We start from the raw sequence: 15,897 nt of genomic DNA, 5'->3' as shown, positions 1-15,897 counted from the left end.
GTGGACCACGCACAATTGCCTACGCTAGTCGAGCCCTCTCTGGTGCGGAAAGGAACTACAGCGCGACCGAGAAAGAATGTTTGGCCGTTGTTTGGGCCCTTGAGAAATGGCGTCCTTACTTGGAGGGTCGCCACTGCCGCGTAGTCACCGACCATCAAGCCTTGTGCTGGTTATTTCGCCGTGCCCATTATTATTATTATTTCGCCGTGGGTTTTGCGCTTGCAAGACTTCATGTTTGATGTCGTGTATCGCCCAGGCTCGCAAAATGTGGTACCCGATGCCTTATCCAGAGCTCCGGAGTCCCCTTCTGTTGTGGGGGTGGTGCAGGTAAACCCTGTACTGCCTCTGTCGTCGCCCTTGCTTCCATCTTCAGATGACCTCCCTGAACGCTCTCCAGACACTGCGTCTCCTCCTACTGTACATGGCAAGGAGTTTACCGCCACAGATCCCTGCGCAGCAGCTACATGCCTAGACCCCAAGGACATGTTGATAGACTGGGTACAGTGTAATGACTGTGATGGTTGGTACCATACCAAATGTGTCCATATTCGCCCAAAACGCGCCGCCAATATGGCTAAATTTTCATGTCCGACCTGTCGCCAATGCCGTTGGAAACATCGGCGAGATCTTGAATGGGACACCACGGTTTTGCCTGACAGTAGCTGCAATACTCATACTACTGTCCTTACACGGGATTGCCTTCTTGCTGCACAGGCGGCAGATTCAGATATTTCATGCATGCGCGACTTCCTCGAGAAAGATCAGTTGCCCAATGACCCAGTCTTAGCCAAACGTCTTCGGGGCCTTGCCGATAAATATCGTGTTCACTACGGCCTACTTTTGCATTTTGTGAAGTCGTCCTGGGTGGTCGTTGTCCCAAAGTCTCTCCAAAGGGACGTCATGCTAGAATGCCACACGAAACCGACTGCTGGTCACCTTGGTCGTTCAAAGACTCTGAGCCGTATTTTCGGTGAACATCTCTGGTGGAAAGGCATAGCAGATTCAGTTCGTAGTTTCGTGCGCGCCTGCCCCACGTGTCAGCAAACGAAGCCATTGTATCGTAAACCAGCCGGTCTCATGCTCTCAACACAGTCTGCCAAACCTTGGCAGATCGTTGCTGTCGACCTTATGGGCCCCTTACCCAAGTCGTATGGAGGCCATGAATATCTCTTGGTCGCGACTGACCACTACTCGAAGTGGACTGAAGTTTTTCCGTTACTGAACGCTTCCGGCAAATCCATCGCTTGCACAATTGTTCGTCAGTTGTTCTGTCGTTTTGGGCCCCCACGCTCACTCCTCTCGGATAATGGCCCTCAATTCACAAGTCGGGCCCTTTCCGCTGTCTGCAGTGATTGGGGAGCTGAGCAAATATTGATCTCGCCTTACCATCCCCAGGCAAATTGTGTAGAACGCGTGAACTGCACTATTAAGCAGATGCTGCCGGCGTACACAGGTTCCGACCACCGCACTTGGGACACTAACGTTGCGCATTTTGCATTTGCCCTTAACACAGCAACTCATGAAACTACTGGGATAGAACCCGCAGTCCTCATGTTTGGCCACAGTATTCGTACGCCACTGACTGACAAGCTTGCAACTGATTGTCTGCCTAATCCACAACCAGATGTACAGCAGTTGTCCGATCACGTTGACAAACATCGTGCACGTGCGCATGATAAAAGGAAGCGGAACTACGACAAAACGCGTAACAGTCTTCTGTTGGCCGTGGGTGATAGGGTGATGGTTTGTACTCACCCACAGTCAAAAGCTAGCAAGAACTTTAGTGCGAAACTGGCACCCCGCTGGAGAGGACCCTTTTTGGTCAAGGAACTTCTCACGCTGGTCAATCTTAAACTGGCCGACATTAACCAACCCCACAAAGAGATTGTAGTGCATATTGATCAAGTCAAACCTGTCCCACGGTAGAACTTTACTGAACTGTTCGATTTAAGCAGTGCTGGAGTGTTGTAAACCTGTGCACATAAGAGAATCTTGCATTGTTTGTATATGTCGAAGCCAGTATTTATCTTGCCATGTTACGTTAGAAGTGTCTCATTCGTAACCTTTCCTGCTTTGACTACTTTATATATTATGCTTCTCTCTGAGTAAGGATCGAGAAGGAAAGAAAAAATTATTCATCTTTTTCCGGACACGAGCGAAAACTGTAGAGACAAATCTTACTTTCTGTACAAGTGTTTTGTTTTGTTCTTTTAGATGACACCATAGGACACAACAACAACAACAAAAAAGAGAGGGGTTTCTGAGTTAAGTTGTACTTTTGGGGCGCCTTTATCTCCTTTACCCCCAGACATAGTCTCGGCCGGGGGAGTGTAGTGGCAGAGTACATGTACATGTATATTATTTTGTCAATTAGGCACTCCATACTTTACAACTTCCGTTGTCAGTGCATGCTGGGATTGAAGGATGTTACGTTAATTATGTTAAGATGGCTGACAGTGAATGATGATGATTGATTGAACCTTTTCAGCATTAATCTTAATAGTTCGTCTGTTGTCCCGTTGATGTCTACAGCCCAGTTGAGCAGCATCGAACTATATGTAACAATATTCTCCCAGTTACAATCTGACTTGTTAGTACCATCCCAGGGTGTTCCAAGTTACTCACTATTTTATTGACCCCTTGCCATTGTTAAAGTGTTAGATAGTACTTTAAGTTTGATCTTAGATAACCATAGATTGCTGCATGATATGCCATGACTTTCTAGATTCAAGACATTATAGTATTCCACTGCATTTATCAGTTTTCAGTGAGTGAGCAATACCTGTTTCTTGTCTACAACCCGCCATTGTTAGGATGGAACAATCCCACTATTAAGCACATTGCTTATTCCCATGACTCATTGGAATCTACAGACACATGTTCAGTGGTTTAATTGTTAATCTACTGCTCTTTAGATGTACTTTGTGATGTTTATAAGAGTTATGAAGGCTTTCTCGTATTTTTGTTACAGTTTTAACGTGGAATAAAGTTAGTGTGGATACCGGAGCCTGACCTTTGGCCATATTTCTTCTTTGTTCTTCGGTTGAACTTTCTGGTTGAAATTAAGTTACCGCCCCCCTCCGGCTACACTTTTATGTAGGCCAGAACAGGGTATGTAGTTCGAAGTGCAGCCTGCGTGTGGCAATTTGATAAGTGTGCACAGTATGATCTGACCTTGAAATCGGGTGGGTTGTTCACTGAGTATGTCAATTCCTTTTGAAGATTAAGGTGGAGAATTCTGGGATTCCTAAATGGTGAAAATTGAATGGGATATTGAGAATTACATGCAGGAGTACAAGGAGAAAGAGGGAATTGTGGTCGAGCGTGAAAAACTTGTACAAAATACCGGGTCTCAGAGCGCTTGCGAAACTCATTGCTCAATAGCTTTCAAGGCAAGTTTGGGCAGAGATTAAACATGCCGCAGACCGAGGTTGTTATTGAGCCCAGCAGGCTTTACAAGCTCTTGTTTGCTGATGATAAGGTTGTAAACAGTATTCAGGTTTTTCAGTGACTAAATTGCTGAGGTAAAGTTCTCTGCCAACGAAGAATTTGTGGAGCCTAATCCGCGATCAAATGTTGTGATCATGGCCTTCACGACCGCATACACTCGACTCAAACTGTACCGTGTATTAGAAAAGTTGCAAGATCACATGCTCTATTTTGACACCGACAGTGTGATATACACTGAGCGGCCCAGAATGAATTCCCCACCTCTTGGTGATTTTTTGGGTGACTTTATCAGACAAAGTCAGTCCCAAAAAAGGTAATTACATTGACAGTTTTGTTCAGGTGGACCAAAAAATTAGACTTACAAGTTGGACACCAGGAAAATGGTCTGTAGAGTTCGAGGCTTCACGCTTAATTTCAGAAATAGTCAGAAGATCAATTTTGACACGGTAGTTAAAATGGTAAAAGATGCCAGTACAAACTCCTCACCATCGAGAATCCGCACCATATAACCAGGGATCCTAAAATGAAAATGATTCATACAAAGTCACTGTTCAAAGATTACAGGACCTGCTATAACAAGAGGGTAATGGTGGACGATTTTGACACTTTGCCCTATGAGTTACCAGAGGGCATAATGGGCCAGGTCGGCTTGCACTGTTCACATTAGATCAAAAAATGCCATGGCGACCACACCTTCTCAGAGTTATCTTGGCTCTAAATGTTCTCCTGTGTTTATTCGAATTGTAGTGTTAATTATACTTGTTATTGCTGTTGGCTATTTTATCATCTATTTTTGGAACTGTAATGTCCAATATCTTGGACAGCAATGTGTTTCAGAATCTGATTTCTAAAGTGCCTGTACTTGACGCTGTAAGGAGTGCCAGTTTAACATATATATAGAGGTTTGTGTTATGACGTCATCATCTTATAAGGTATAAATTCCTGTCGCATTTTGGGCAGTGAATCATTTTTTCTCATGGGTTTCAACTTCCAACATTTCACAATATTTTGCACAGTGAGACCCACTGGCTGTGGTAAGATTCAGTGGGTCAGTAAATTGATAAAACACGGTCACAATATCTTTGTGGGGGCACCTGAGAGAATTCTGTGGGTTATGGTTAGCATCAGCCGGCTTACCAGGAACTGTCTTGCGATTTACCTGCTGTTCAGTTTGTGGAGGGGTTGGTCAGAGGCCATCGACCCAGCACAACAAAATCTAGCAGTTTGGGGCGATTTAATGCACACTTCAATGCACGCTAAGAGGTGTGCAAGCAATCCCTGCCTGCCAAGAGGTGTGCAAGCAATCCCTGCCTGCCAAGAGGTGTGCAAGCAATCCCTGCCTGCCAAGAGGTGTGCAGGTAATCCCTGCCTGCCAAGAGGTGTGCAAGCAATCTCTGCCTCTCAAGAGGTGTGCAAGCAATCCCTGCCTGCCAAGAGGTGTGCAAGCAATCCCTGCCTGCCAAGAGGTGTGCAGGCAATCCCTGCCTGCCAAGAGGTGTGCAAGCAATCCCTGCCTGCCAAGAGGTGTGCAGGTAATCCCTGCCTGCCAAGAGGTGTACAGGCAATCTCTGCCTGCCAAGAAGTGTGCAAGCAATCCCTGCCTGCTAAGAGGTGTGCAAGCAATCCGTGCCTAGATTCGGTACTTTTAGTCGATTAAAGACCAGTGAGTATCTTGTGCAGATGTAAGTTCATATGGAGCATTTCAAAATAAAACGAAACAACACTGTGGGAAGACTATATCGTTGCAATTCATGAGTTTGTGACCAAAGTTACAAGTGGAGTGATGAGTCGATTTGATAGAAAATGCAACATTGAAGTGCAGCATTGAAGATGGCATCTTGGCTCCAAAGTACTATCTGACACAATCTATCGGCCAAAAAGGCTGGAGAACCACCGTCATCCTTCTTTTGATAAGAGGTGGACGCCTCCACAACTTGAGTGGATTTTGTACAAGTACTGTTTGGACAAGTCTTCGTTACCACCTACAACCCAGCCATTACCCACCGTGATCTTCTTCGAGCTTTAAACAACCATTGGCACCTCATTCAAAGCAATGGATTACTCTCGGAAATCTCTCTGTAACCCCCATTCATTGCTTTCAAAAAAGCCCAAAACATCAGAGAAAGACTAGTGAGAGCCAAACTACCATCTAACACAACAAAGCCCAATCCAATCCCAACTGACTCGGGCTTTTACGAACAACCAGAAGAAGAGGACGAAACACTGAATATACTGCTCTCCCTACTTGCCGAACAAACTGAAACTGAATAAAATGGCTGCTCTAATTCCCTACTATTACACAGGCATTTGCCCATTTTTGGCCCACAAATTTCATTCATGAATCACATGTGAGTTCGTACAATTCCGCTTCCGGAATCACCCATATTGCAACTGATGAGTCCCATATGAAGGGAAGAAAGCACCACTAGTCAACCGACAAATAAACTAACTGATTGGTCTCGTTCTTATGTCCGTCTATAATCCAAATTTTTGGACACAAAAAAGGCGTGAGTTTACATTCTCCAACCAGGAATTATTACAAGTCACCAGAGACGAAGTGTCACTGAATGGGAAAGTACCATCATCTTTTCACACTTTGGCATGTGATGACGTGCTGCGTGAAGTCATTTCACTGCAGAAGCAACTCTTGGCCCGGCTAGAGTCCGTCGAGACAGAGGTGGCGGCATCTAGGAAATCCGCTGACATGAACTTTGCAGCCCTTGCCCAGGTGATCAAAACCCTTGCAGCTCATCATTCGCAACAGTCTTCCATTGATCTTGAGCAGGGGCCATCTTTTATCGAAGGAGACACTGATACAGTCCATCGACAAGAATATAAGACTAAATCAATGCTCTAATACAGTCGATATTGGGCACGGGAGCGACACCCTTGCCATGTCCAAAGGGGTGTATATGGACGCTTTCCAGAGGTCTGCGAATGCTCAGACTCTCGCCCTGAAATTGTTGGGGGTGTTCTACACAAATGAAGAACTTGCTGAGCCATCGTTCAGTGGCAGAATTGTTTCTGCAAAGGATGGGGCTACAATCAAGGTAGCGCTCACTAGTGAGAGCCGGTTTAAAGCAATACTGGAACAGGTGAAGGTTTTTCCTGGAAGCATCTCAGGCCCCCAGCTTCGCAATATTCGTGAAAGTATTAATGCCAAGTGCCGAAAAAACAGGTTAAGAACATGCCAAGGGTATAGCCAGTACACTACATTTATCAGAAGACAACTTGGAGTGACTCTGGTTTTATTGATACTATTTAAAATGTACATGTACTCATGTAGTTTTATTCAACTCGAGCAATTATCTATAATGCCAAATGGTTTTTTCTTGTGCATACATTTCCCTTATGCTGTTGCTCTGCCTTTGAACATTTGGTTGCATTATTTTTCATACAATCAATGATTAGACCATAAAATTTTAAACCAAGCACACCCTGTACATGTAGATTTACCCAAGTACAAAGATATGTTTGGCTTATTGTGTACAAGTGCAGTGAAAGTTCGATAAGAAATCGTTCCCTTCAGTAAAACACTACCATACAAATCTGCTTTAAACTTTCTTGAAGTTTGGCTTATTCAAAATTTTACTGTACACCCTGTGCTTTCATCACTCTGTGTCCCATTATTTCAGTCAATTGTAGTTTGTTTAGTTTTATTTACACAATTTACTTTTCACAGCCCCAGAAGAACCTACAACTCTCCTTAACTCAAAACTCTGCTAATAAATTCTAATTCCTTAAAGTTTCACTTATTGAAGATTTTGCTGTACACCTTCGTTAAATAATGTTTGCATGTGACTAGATCTGGAGTGATGTGATACCGGTACTTGTTTAATATATGTGTAGTCATTTATACAGAGATGCCTGTTTGATATATTTGAATAAACCATTGCTCCATATGCAGCCAGAAATGAGACAGCCGAATCCACATGGTCTTCCTTGTAGCACCGCTACACTGCTACAGAACTGAGCATGCGCATTAATGAGCAGAAGTTCACTGGTATGCAGCAAAAGCATTACATATCCGCGTACGCTTACAACAGAACACCTGCGGAACTTTATTGCACGCTTTCTACCTTAATCTTGCACGCTTTCCTCTGACTCACGTGTGCGGTTTGAGTTTTGTCCAGTGTACATTTTGCCAGTTTTCTTCACTTTAATCGCTGTTTAGTATGTTTTCTGTTCATGATGCCAAAGACAAAGGTTTCTCAAGTTGATTTAGCTGCATTTGTAAGTAGACTTGAAGAAGATGACAAGGTAGTGGAACAGTATCGGATCACGTTGAGAAAGTTAGACATCACGTCAACTCCTTTCAATCAGCTGAGCACAAAGGAACAGTTTGGAATTGTCGTTTCGAAGTACAGATTTCTTGAAGTTTGCCGAATTCAACGAGCCATTGAAGTCAATGATGTGTCGTCTTCATTTAACGCATCCATATTTGGTGAAACTCTGGGAGCAGATGTACACCTGTGTGAATTTTTGTTGTCGGCTAGGCTTCAGTTGAATGTGTCTTCACCTTCTGCATCAGTCCAATCGACCCGTCTTTGAATTTATCTTCATCAAGTCCAAACGACGCGTCTTTGAATTTGTCTTCAGGAAGTCCAATTGACGTGTCTTCAACAAGTCTGACCGAAACAAGTTCAAGCACATGCCCGCTAGTGTCCTCCATTTCTCATCCTCCGTGCCCTGAAGATGCCCTTGATTTCTGTTTGCTTCCCCCATATTCATCATGCATTTCTTGTAATCGTGATCCGAGCCATAATCATGATGCCATCAAAGTGACTGTAGTTACCTTGACTGGTTCAAAGAATGGCAGAAAATCAACCCTAAGATGTCGCCATTGCAGCATAACATACCAGTATGATTGTCATGGTAACCCAATAGTCAGCTACAAGCTGCATAAGGAAAGCAGGCAGTTTGTGAAGGCAAGCAATACCTTCTACGTTGAATTGCAATTGTTCGAGCTGCAGTGTAGCGTGGCGTGAGTAATGCTTTCATTTTCGTTTTTTGCGGGTCGTACTAATCAGCATCAACACACCGTCAACACACGTCAACACATTGATAGTAACGTCAACACACCGCCAACACTTAAAAATGCATGGAAAACAGAAAACAGATGTATCATACTGTAATGTATACGCTTAGAAATAATTTCTATTTAATCGAATTTACATTTCACTACATTTCAAGGGAGATTTTTCACACAAAAAACTGCCATTATTTGTTCTTAAAATTAAACCTGGACATGCTTCAGGTAGAGTACTTTATAGGAGTACTTTGCCTTTCAGCTCATAGAATCTTGATCTTCTAGAAAACACACATGTACATGTAGATCCTTTGTTGTAGCATGTGTCTTATCCTTAGCTAGAGCAGCATGAGGGCACCCATGCATAACCAATTAGCAGTGAGTCATCACTGGGTCACTTTAGGCCCAGTATTGATTTAGGAAATATGTGAAGGAAGACAGGAGACATAGAGAACCCGCCTTCCCCCTACTTTGAGTTGGTCATTGTTCCACTTGAATTTGAGTAATTCTTTACAGACATGGTGGATGCTACAGTAGGTGACAATAGTCCACAGCATGTATAGTAAGTAGATCGGGGTATCACTCTGTCTCCTTTCTTGGACAGATCATGTTAGACAATCATTTGTTTCTTCAGTAGTCTGATCGAATCGATATGTTTATCAATTCTAGGAATGATTTTTGAATCTTTTGTATTTTGGTTGTTACTGTTAACCTCATGCAAATCAAATCCTTTTTCATTTTCCCGTGTAGCACTGGGTTTGTGCACAAGTCTATGGTGTAGCACTTTTTGCTACACGCCCTGGCCCCTTTTTCATTTTCCCATGTAGCACTGTGTAGCAGCGGGTTTGTGCACAAGTCCATGGTGTAGCACTTTTTGCTACACGCCGCGGCCCCTTCTTTTTCTTGCATCGTCTAGCATTGTGTAGCATTAGTGTGCACTTGAAGGTCTGGTTCTTGGACCATCCGATAGGCTGTGCCTATATGCAATGCAATGCATCCTAAATTGTTGGGTTTTTCCGAATTTTCACACTTTTTGTGAAATGTAGCAGCTTACATGAAATCTTTACATCTACACCTTCAGAAATTTAACAATATATTGAAACTCCTAGTTATGATGCAGTTCAAACCATTTTATTATACAGATCCTTAAGACCAGAAACTGAAATCCGTCTTGCTGAGCTGTAAACGTTTTCAGAGAATACACACGGGGGATGAGATCAGTTCATCTTTTGAGGAAGTCCTTGAAGAATATAACATCAAGAGCAAAGTCAACTACATCATCACGGACAATGCATCAAATATGAAGAAGGCCTTCAAGGTGCAATTTCCCCAGGATGAGGACGAAGGAGAGACGAACGAGCTAGAAGAATTGGCTGAACAAGAACTAATGCCTAATGACCTTGATGACGAGACAGTATGGGAAGAGCTGGCAGCAGAGGATGAAGAAGCAGTCAACGATGTCTTGAGCATGAATTCAAAGAAGCGGCTGTCTTGTTTTGCTCACTCCTTGCAGCTCGTCGTTAAGGATGGTATTAAAGAGATGAAAGGTACCGTAATTGAGTCAGCATATCCTAAAAGCATGTAAACTATCGGCACTACTTCACAGGAGCACCATCTTCAAAGAAAGGTATTTTTATGCAACAGAACAGTCTGTTGCAGATATTGGACTATTATCAAATGAGCCAAAAAAAATTCAATATGTACAGTTTCTATGAAAGAACATGGGAAAAGTATAAACATGTTGATTTCCCCTATAATGAGTGAATAAACTACTGCCTTTTAAGAAATGGCAATCATTGCCAGTTATTTTAGACTGTAACATGTATGGTAAATGACTTGCAAGGAAAACATCTAATTTTCAGCAATGCATAATATACAGTGCTCATGGTTTAATACAGGATTGAAGACACATTTGGAAGCAGCCGGTCCATACCAGCTGCAAACACAACAACATGGAATTCGACATTCATCTAACTTTCCTCCATCATCAATTTAGACCACAAGAAACTCAGTGATGCTTGTGGCGAGGACTTCAATGCTGTTTCTTTCTCAACAAGAGAATGGAGCCAGATGACAGAGCTTTGTTTGGTATTGCTGCCCTTTTCTTGGACCATCCGATAGGCTGTGCCTATATGCAATGCAATGCATCCTAAATTGTTGGGTTTTTCCGAATTTTCACACTTTTTGTGAAATGTAGCAGCTTACATGAAATCTTTACATCTACACCTTCAGAAATTTAACAATATATTGAAACTCCTAGTTATGATGCAGTTCAAACCATTTTATTATACAGATCCTTAAGACCAGAAACTGAAATCCGTCTTGCTGAGCTGTAAACGTTTTCAGAGAATACACACGGGGGATGAGATCAGTTCATCTTTTGAGGAAGTCCTTGAAGAATATAACATCAAGAGCAAAGTCAACTACATCATCACGGACAATGCATCAAATATGAAGAAGGCCTTCAAGGTGCAATTTCCCCAGGATGAGGACGAAGGAGAGACGAACGAGCTAGAAGAATTGGCTGAACAAGAACTAATGCCTAATGACCTTGATGACGAGACAGTATGGGAAGAGCTGGCAGCAGAGGATGAAGAAGCAGTCAACGATGTCTTGAGCATGAATTCAAAGAAGCGGCTGTCTTGTTTTGCTCACTCCTTGCAGCTCGTCGTTAAGGATGGTATTAAAGAGATGAAAGGTACCGTAATTGAGTCAGCATATCCTAAAAGCATGTAAACTATCGGCACTACTTCACAGGAGCACCATCTTCAAAGAAAGGTATTTTTATGCAACAGAACAGTCTGTTGCAGATATTGGACTATTATCAAATGAGCCAAAAAAAATTCAATATGTACAGTTTCTATGAAAGAACATGGGAAAAGTATAAACATGTTGATTTCCCCTATAATGAGTGAATAAACTACTGCCTTTTAAGAAATGGCAATCATTGCCAGTTATTTTAGACTGTAACATGTATGGTAAATGACTTGCAAGGAAAACATCTAATTTTCAGCAATGCATAATATACAGTGCTCATGGTTTAATACAGGATTGAAGACACATTTGGAAGCAGCCGGTCCATACCAGCTGCAAACACAACAACATGGAATTCGACATTCATCTAACTTTCCTCCATCATCAATTTAGACCACAAGAAACTCAGTGATGCTTGTGGCGAGGACTTCAATGCTGTTTCTTTCTCAACAAGAGAATGGAGCCAGATGACAGAGCTTTGTTTGGTATTGCTGCCCTTTTCTGAGGCAACAGCACTGACACAAGGTACGGATTTTAAAAGATCCTTGTGTTTTTATTAATAACTAAGTTAAAGCCAAAGCTCACTGGTACATTAATGTAAACTGCATAGCCCTGTAGTGACAAGGAAATACCAGATAGTACATGTAAGTAAACAAATTCCACTTATTTCATAGGTGACCAAGTTGTTACTATCAGCATGGTTGTACCAACTGTACTGGACCTCTACAACCACATGATGAAGACCAAAGAAACAGCAAGACACTGCAGGGTTCTCATAAGCAAGCTGGCTGAATCACTCCAGAAACGATTTCAAGGGATTTTTGCATCATGCAACATGGTGCAAGGGATGCCAGGTGCACATGATGAGCCCTTTGCTGATAAAATCTAGTGGCGGCCGTGTTGGACCCTCAGTATGGCATGCAGTGGGTAGAGGTCGAGTTAAAGAATACTAATCACGTTGACACCACATCGCTGCAACAGCTAAAAGAAGACACCAAGGATATGCTTCAGGGTACACATTATTTTTATCTGCTTGAAAGAGTACTTTCGTTACTTTGGCAGATACACAATACATTTTTATCATACATATGAAAGACATGCATTGCAGAGTTCTGCATTCTTGCATTACCACTATAGCCTCATTTGTAATCTCTAAAATGCAAGTTTCAAATGCAAATGCAGTGATCTAATAGCTACTTCTGATAGTGATCATAGTTTGTGGGTATTGCTTTCAGGCACCTTATAACCTTCAAGAACAAACTGCTGTGTATATGTTGTCATGTAGCTCCTGTACAACGGGCGGATTTCAAATTGACAAGAACAGCACTGATCTGCGCACTTCCGGGTTTGAATGCGAGGCTCTCAGTGTGAAGCAAACAGCTTTCATTGTTGAATATGCACTGCATTGCCTTTTATGGCGTTCCTAACTCATGCATGAGTAAATTTGTTGAGAAGCCTCTGTTTATTCAGCACGGAGATCCTCACTTTGAACCCGAACGTGTGCAGATGGAGCTAATGTGAAATGCGTCAATACCTTAGTTACTCTTCTTTACCTTCTTCTGGCAACTAGATTTAATCGTAACGTATGCGAAGGCCGACATGGAAGTATCTGGAGAATTCCACCATGGAGAGAGCGAACAGTCAGCAGCAAGCAGTGAAGACAAATACGTAGTACCTGCCAAAATTCCACGACTCTTGGCAAAGTACAAGAAACTGCGCAACAGGAACAAGAGTGGCGATCCTTCAACATGTAGAATGCAACTGCTCCGGTACTTGCAACAAGTCCAGGAAACGGACATTGAAGACAGTCCTCTCAAATTTTGGCAGCAGCACCGCAGCAAATATCCCTCACTGAGCAACCTTGCACTGTCGCTATTGTCAGTACCGGCTTCAAGTGCTCCAGTAGAGCGTGTGTTTAGTACAGGTGGAATCATAATGCGCCCCCACAGAGCCTGAATTTCAGCTAAAATGCTGGAAATCCTCATGTTTCTCAAGTGTAATCAAAATCTGTCATGCTTCAAATAGAGGACAGTGCATTCACCTTGATGACCCTTTTACACAGTTAATGAGTCAGGTACCATATGGACAGTGCAATTCTTTGTTAGAACCTTAACTTGTGGTCGTCTTTTGTTTTTCTTCACTCTTGTTCCAAACAAAGTGACAGGAAAATATTCTTACGGTAGAATGTTTACACATCAGTGAGGAAACTTGGATTGGTAAAATCATGATTTTTTAAACACAGCTTGCAGGTGTGCCAAGTATGGCAGCCTTTGGGCAAAGTATAGAGAGTCGAGAGCTTAGAGGACCAGGCTGTCAGCAGAGGTGGCTGAGCTGTCCAAGTTCAAAGGTAAGCCTAATTTCAGAAAATATACATGTAGCAAGCCTAACCTAATTTCTCATGTACAATGTACATATACATGTGTATTTTTAGGAGTATCAAAACTGAACTCTACAGAAAGAACCATCAAAAGCACTACACAGAGCACCCTCTTCAGAGCACGGTTCTGATTTCTCTTTCTGTATGTCAAGTCCCTGTAGGTTCACTCAGTTTACAATATAAAGAAAAACTTCAACTTATTTCATGTTGCTGTTCACTTACTAAACACATGTATGCTCAGGTAAAGTGCATTTCCGACATTTTTCATTTTCTCTTGTGTCATCAAGTTTCTTGGAAATACCTTTTAGAACAGGAAATGGTAGCTCATTTGTAAAACAATGCTCGAATATTTAATTTATTAAGTGGTGATTTATTTCAGAATTGCACACTGTTGTGGACAAACTGAAGGCATTGTGTAGTAATGCTACTTTGGCTTCAGAGAAAAATGACGGGGACTCATCCTTCTCTGACTCTACTCCAGTCAAGAAGCCAAGGAGTAAAAGCAAGGTAGAATCAAGAGATCATACCATTGTGAGACTAATGAATTTTCATAACTTTCAGTTTTCAGTTAACAATGCAAATTTTCTCTCAAACATAGGGTCCAAAAGAATTTTCACCCTAGGGAAGGAATTGTGTATTGAAGGATTACAGTTCCCCACGCTAAATTTACTAGCTCACTTCTTCACATGCCTTTGGGTCAGCAGGGTCACAGTAAATGCACAAACCTACATAAACGGTGATGTAGTTTGACAAAATGTCATATTCCTTGTCTAAATCGCCATGATTTAAAGTGGGTGCAAAGTTTGCATAATTTGACTCCCATGATAATTAGCCATTAAACTTGTGCATGCAGATAGCTTCCCCAATTTAACATGTTTCTTACAACTTGTATCTATGGAAAACATTATGCTTTTTCCCAATCTTGCACAATATTTCAGGTTCACATTGGGCATGGTGTCCTCATGGACAAGGATGAACTACTGACCATTTGCAGGGTAGCGACAGTGTGACAAAGTTGGCCAGGGACCCCTTTACTGCCCTCTCCATCAGTAGCCCGAGGGATGAGGTGATAGGCAAGAGCTTGACAGGGAAGAGGAGCAATGCCCAACAGGACAAGGACCCAAAGAAAGCTCTTGACCCTGCAAGAGTGAAAGCTCTTCTTGGTACATCTTCTTGTGAAGACCATGAAAAGATGTTTTGTGCCTGAAAGAAAGTTTCACTACTCCTTCTCTAATCTTGTTGCTTGCATTGTTTTGGATGATTGCTCTATACCTGAGCAGTTTAGCCATATTTGTAATTAAGCGAGTCTCATAAGACAATAAGTGATTGATTAATAGTTCACATCTTGTTTTAGGAAAAGTAAAACGCAAACCAAATTAACAAAATATGTGTATGTGTACATGCATGTACATGTAGTTGACTATTAACACTGATTAAGCTGAGAATAATTTTGGTGCTATACATGAACAGTACAAGTAAACCCATCGTGCGTCTACATGGTTGTTCTAGGTTGTTAAAATGCTGCTCTTTTAATTTTTCTTAATGTTGCCGTATGTTACCAATTTGTTTTCCTGTATAGAATACACTTTAAAGTGGTTCCTATCAGCTTCCGGTGTCCTATTGCATCAGTCCCTTGCCAACAAAGTTAAGGAACTTTCTAAACCAAGGGAGTAGGAAACAGCTGCAGTTGGCACCCATGGAACAGAACATTTCTAGGCAACATATATTGTTTGTGCAACATTTTTAGTTTGATATTAAAGAGCAACTCAAAGGAAAACATGTTTTCTCTGATTTTTTTCTATTGAAACAAATATGGAAGCTTCCAAATTGATTGCAGTGTCATTTGTCTTCAGACCTCAACTATGACAAGCTAATGAAGGCTTTTTTTTTCTTTTCTAAAAAGATTTTGCAGTTGACATACACTAGTCAAAAAAATTCAGGACCACCTTTAATTTTGTCATTGTCATGTAAAACTATGAATAAGAAAAAAATACAAAGTGCTGCAGACCTTGTGGACAGTGTGTGTCTCAACCACGATATATTGTTGTTATTGTAGATCGCAAATATACTTAACTGTGGCCCAAATAATAATTCTGATGATATACGTGTACAGAGGACTGACTAATACAAGTGCTTGCTGATGCAAAAATCCCAAATACATGTATGTCTCATTCTACATGTAAATACCTAATGACATTTCAATTTCAGAATATTTGCTACCAGTGCATTCGGGAACAGCCAAGAAAAAACACCAAACAAACCGATGTGAGTGTTCAAAATTTGATGT

The 15,897-nt window shown here is 41.9% G+C and overlaps 1 long non-coding RNA gene across 1 annotated transcript; it reads left to right on the top strand.

Annotated features, from left to right (window-relative positions):
- Positions 1 to 13,217: 13,217 nt before the first annotated feature.
- LOC147798538 (uncharacterized) lies at positions 13,218 to 15,897 on the top strand. The gene is made up of 3 exons (XR_015425792.1): positions 13,218 to 13,580; positions 13,990 to 14,117; positions 14,549 to 15,897. It is a non-coding gene; the product is annotated as an uncharacterized LOC147798538 (long non-coding RNA).

Source organism: Acanthaster planci, linkage group LG07, assembly GCF_054643075.1.
Source record: "Acanthaster planci isolate LZ-2023a linkage group LG07, COTS_SCS, whole genome shotgun sequence".
Taxonomy (NCBI): Eukaryota; Metazoa; Echinodermata; class Asteroidea; order Valvatida; family Acanthasteridae; genus Acanthaster; species Acanthaster planci.
The sequence above is the reverse complement of the archived record's forward strand: the minus strand, read 5'-3'. Positions and strand labels throughout refer to the sequence as shown.